The 6,000-nt window shown below is 24.8% G+C and overlaps 1 protein-coding gene across 1 annotated transcript in view; it reads right to left on the bottom strand.

Annotated features, from left to right (window-relative positions):
* LOC145284714 (synaptotagmin-16-like) overlaps positions 1–6,000 on the bottom strand; it is a 408,213-nt gene that overhangs the window by 345,933 nt on the left and 56,280 nt on the right. The gene's annotated exons all lie outside the window — the stretch shown is intronic.

Genomic DNA, 6,000 nt, shown 5'->3' with positions numbered 1-6,000 from the left:
ATGATAAGGGTAGTGGCAGCAGCTCAGTGCATAGAGTTAATAGAGATATAACGCACACACACACACACACACACACACACACACACACACACACACACACACACACACACACATCAATATGTGCGAGCAGGCGTAGAAGGGTTGGAAAATAGGCTAACACAAAGTGTGAATCGAAATTGGAAAAAAAAACGTAATGAATGTAAACTGAATTTTTACAATTTAGCGAATAAGTAAGAGAAATCGTTAAATTTTATTAAGGTCATGAGAGAGAGAGAGAGAGAGAGAGAGAGACAGACAGACAGACAGACAGACAGACAGAGGGGGAAAATAAATTATTATTAATGATGAAGAAGTAAAAAATGATCTTGGAAAGTCTAAAAGAGGGTGGAAAAGAAATAGCATCATACAAATATCGACTGGAAGGATACGGAAAGTAATAAAATCTTACGAATACTTATCGATCAATTTTTAGAAAAAGTTATCTGTCATTATCAACGACATTCAATGGTAAACGGCTGTTGGGATAATGCAAAGTGAGTTGCAAGGGAAATGGAAATAAGCAGAGAATACAAGGAATCTGGGGAGACTTGTTACATTACCTGTTGTTATTAATAGGCGCTCACTGGTAAAGAGTCGCGTGAGGACATCTAATGAAGACAATAAATAATTATAACAAGTGTACACTTTTGTCAAAAAATGAGGGAAAGTTATGCTTCGATAATTTCCGTACTAATATGCATACGAGTACAAGTGAAGTAAAAATAAGAAGAAAAAAGAAGAAAAAAACGTATAGATCGGTACAGAAAGAAGAAAGTAAAAATAGAAAAAAAGAAAAAAGAAATGACGATGGGTTGAAGTCATAGCAAGCAACATTTATCGACTGTCGATAAAAGATTTTTACAAAATCTTTACAGATTTTAACTATTACTAACACGATCACATTTATGTCTTTACAGATTTTAACTATTACTAACACGATCACATTTATGTCTTCACAATTTTTTTATTTTTATAAAAGTCGACATTTCCTTGAATTTTTACATTATGTTATTTTCAGAATATTCTGGTTTGTTCTTCAAATGAAAATATAATTTTTATGTGAAAAAAGTTTTCTTAGTAAAGAGCATGAGCAAGCTTAGGATTTTAACACAAAACTCGTGGTTTTAAGATTGAGGGAAATAATAAAATATAGAATGCACAGTTTTTTTTTATATTTATAAATTATTATATATATTTTTATTATATATATGATTATTATATTTATAAATTATTATATATATTTTTATTATATATATGATTATTATATTTATAAATTATTATATATATTTTTATTATATATATGATTATTATATTTATAAATTATTATATATATTTTTATTATATATATGATTATTATATTTATAAATTATTATATATATTTTTATTATATATATGATTATTACATTTATAAATTATTATATATATTTTTATTATATATATGATTATTATATTTATAAATTATTATATATATTTTTATTATATATATGATTATTATATTTATAAATTATTATATATATTTTTATTATATATATGATTATTATATTTATAAATTATTATATATATTTTTATTATATATATGATTATTATATTTATAAATTATTATATATATTTTTATTATATATATGATTATTATATTTATAAATTAGATTATATATTTTTATTATATATATGATTATTATATTTATAAATTATTATATATATTTTTATTATATATATGATTATTATATTTATAAATTATTATATATATTTTTATTATATATATTTTTATTATATATATGATTATTATATTTATAAATTATGATATATATTTTTATTATATATATGATTATTATATTTATAAATTATTATATATATTTTTATTATATATATATATTTTTATTATATATATGATTATTATATTTATAAATTATTATATATATTTTTATTATATATATGATTATTATATTTATAAATTATTATATATATTTTTATTATATATATGATTATTATATTTATAAATTATTATATATATATTTATTATATATATATATGATTATTATATTTATAAATTATTATATATATTTTTATTATATATATGATTATTATATTTATAAATTATGATATATATTTTTATTATATATATGATTATTATATTTATAAATTATTATATATATTTTTATTATATATATATTTTTATTATATATATGATTATTATATTTATAAATTATTATATATATTTTTATTATATATATGATTATTATATTTATAAATTATTATATATATTTTTATTATATATATGATTATTATATTTATAAATTATTATATATATTTTTATTTTATATATTATTATTATATTTATAAATTATTATATATATTTTTATTATATATATGATTATTATATTTATAAATTAGATTATATATTTTTATTATATATATGATTATTATATTTATAAATTATTATATATATTTTTATTATATATATGATTATTATATTTATAAATTATTATATATATTTTTATTATATATATGATTATTATATTTATGAATTAGATTATCGTTATCGCCTGTGTCTGTTTTGAGAGACAATGGATACTCTGTACAGAGGCAGCTGCACATGCAATTATGAAGCAAAGGTTGTGCAATCCCCCAACCACATTTCACCTGAATCGAAACTGCATGATTCCAGGATGACCGGAAAAATGACGCGACAGTCTGCGAGGAAAGGTTGTAATTTCAAATAAAGACTCTAAATAAATTACCATCTGTAAATCGTTTTATTTTTTCAGCGAGTCGTTTTGAAACTTCATAACTGGCAATTTGACACATTTTTTGTCGTTTCTCTTTATTAAAGTGACATTAGTTTTTATATTGAGACTTCAATCGCTTAATTTTATCCTTTCTTGATTTTAGTAGAGTAGGTGACAGCGGTAAGTGATCGTACGCTATTGGAGAAATGAAAAAAGAAAGCTGACTGAAACAGCATTGTCCCTTTTGAAGCACTCCCTGCCTAATGTCTGGTCGGTTGAGTAAAACGGCTTTCAATTTTTGTTTTATGTTTATTTTGTTATATTTTCATGCAAAAAATCGAAGTGATTTGTAGTTGATCCCGTTTTCTCTGGTCACACTATTCAAATTCGATTGGGTGAATTACAAAGTAATAACAATAGACCTTTTATTAAATTCGAAAGCCTCTTTACATGTTAAAATAGAGTCATTCGTAATCAAGCTCGTAATGCAGTAAAAATGCATTCACAGGATGTGTCTGAGTAGCAAGCAGTAGGTTACTAAGCATATATATGCACACACAAACAATATACATACAAATGCAAATACGAATATATACTCACGCACACACACACACACACACACACACACACACACACACACACACACACACACACACACACACACATATATATATATATATATATATATATATATATATATATAATATATTCCCTCTGCTTAACTTATTTTGTTTTCAAGTAAGATCTTTGACTTACTTGTTGTTTCATCAAATACTTCTGCATGCAAAATCCGATCCCGCATTTTGCTAATTCCTACCCTCTGATGAGAAGGAGAGTATTTCTTCGAAACTCCGCGGATTAAGGACTATCCATTTATCTAGTGTTTCGTTTTCAGATTAAATATGTTTTTAACTCATTTCAAAGTGTTTTTTAACATATTTTATTAACTGTTTGCTCATATATATATATATATATATATATATATATATATATATATATATATATATATATATATATATATATATATATATATATATATATATATTCTTTTTTATTACATTTTTACCCCAAACAAGATACGGTGCCACTTTGATGTAGTGAGCTACTATCTGTCACATTACACTTCTGCATGTCAGTACAGTTAGGGAAGCAGGAACCCGTACGGGAGTTCAAAAGTCTAGCAGTTCTGGGGAATAAAGTGTTATTATTAGCGTAGAAGGCTTTCTTACATCTGGGGATATCTACTGTGTAGAGGTTGTCGGGTTTGGCGGAAAAAATGAGGTAAGAGGGCTTGTAGTTTATGGGAACATTCACCATCCAAATACTTGTAAAACAGGCAGAAGGATGCAACATTTCGTCGATGAGACAGAGGTTGAAGCTTTGATGACAGTTCAGGACCTATCAGGTTGGCGACTCTCTTTTGAATCCTGTCAAGGAGTGAGAGACCAGCAGCAGATGCACCAGCCCAAATGTGACAACAATACCCCATACATTGGCGAATGGTAGCCTGGTAGAGATACTTTCAGGCATAAGTAACTTTCTAGCACGGTAGAGAAAGCCCACCTTCTTTGCAGCAGTCTTAGCAATGCTCTCGATGTATCTGTTCCAACTCATGTTCCCTGTAAACGTTAAGCTGAGGAGTTTGAATGAAGTCCTTTCAGGTAATGTATCTTTAACCGTAGCTATAGGTGTATCAGAAGCGGCCATTAAAAATGCCGTATATAACCTTGAATAAATCAACTTACTATCTTTCAAAGCTTATAACTACTTGAAAAATGTAATTCAAACCCTAATTTTTTTTCAATTAAAGGAGCAAAGACCAAATTAAAGAAAAACAAGTTTGATAGCAAATTATGAAATATTTGTTTGTTTTTTAATCGGTTTTCTTTAAAAAAGATTAAAAGAAAATTAACGAAATTTTACTTACTTCGATTATAAAAAATATATATAAATTTAAAAAAATCACTTTCCTATAAAAAATTCTATTCAATGTGTAATTCCATTGTTCATTGTTAAGAATTTATCCATATTATATTCCATGTCCTTTTTAAATAAAATACTTTTTTAAACAAGGATTCAAAAAAAAAAAAAAAAAAAAAAAAACGCGAACTCAGATTTTTTGACTGCTCAAATAAAGGGAGACAAATCTCTGATTTTTTTTCGCGATTATCTTACGGTGACTTATAAACGCCATAATTAATATCTCTGCTTATTCCGGACTGTTAACCAAAATTAGTATTTTGGGGCTTCCGTAGGTGAAAAAAAGCACACATTGACCTTAAAAAAAAGCACACATTCATTCAAATTTTTGCCGTTAAACAAAAAACCCAGTCGACCGATTTTTTTTTAATTCTCTTAATGAAATACACGAGTTGTTGATTATTATATTTTATTTCTACTTTATCGAGTGAAGTTGTTTTTTTTTTTTTTAATATAAAAAAAAAGAAAACATCGAATGAAATAGAAAGCGTCCGGTATTTACTTGACGATAACATGATATAAGCATAACATGAGCTCTCATTAAAAACAAAATCAACGTGTTTTTTAAAAAAAGGTTTTACACTTTGGACTTTACAGTTAAATTTCCAAAATACTTCTTTTTTTTGTTTGTTTGTTTGTTTTAAATTAGAATATTCTATTTATTGGTCTTTTATCTTCAATTTGTGATACATAAAACTTTGGTGAGTAAATTAATTATTTAAATTTTAATAGATATTTCAAAATGGGGGGTTAAAAAAACGTTTGTCTAAAATATCATATTCGGTTTATTGGAAAGAGCATAAAATTTCACATTGACCCTGAAAATATCGTAAAAATTGAACCAATAGAAAATTTTTTATGGATTTTTAAAGTTTAAAAATTGAAAAAACTTTCACTCGTAAAATTCAATTGATTTCATACGTAAAAAACTGGCTGGTTGAACGCGCACCGGCACTTTGTAAACACTGATTTTTTTTAAAATAAAAAATAATATTTCTATTATTTTTTAAACAACTTTAATAGTTTATTTTGGAAGTATATTCCATACAGAAAATAAACAATCCACTTTAAAAAGAGAAATTACGACAGTGGCGGCTCGTGCATGGAGCTGTGGGACTGCAGCACCCCCAAATTATTTCTACACAATATTAATTATAAAATTAAAAATAATACGTTTGTTTTTTTTATTATTATTATTTTATTTTTTTCTATGTGTACATTATAAAATCATTAAGTTTAATGTCGGTATCTCCAA

The sequence above is a fragment of the Euprymna scolopes genome, chromosome 9 (assembly GCF_053919585.1).
Source record: "Euprymna scolopes isolate OS-2025 chromosome 9, ASM5391958v1, whole genome shotgun sequence".
NCBI lineage: Eukaryota > Metazoa > Mollusca > Cephalopoda > Sepiida > Sepiolidae > Euprymna > Euprymna scolopes.
This window is presented reverse-complemented; position numbering and strand designations above follow the sequence as displayed.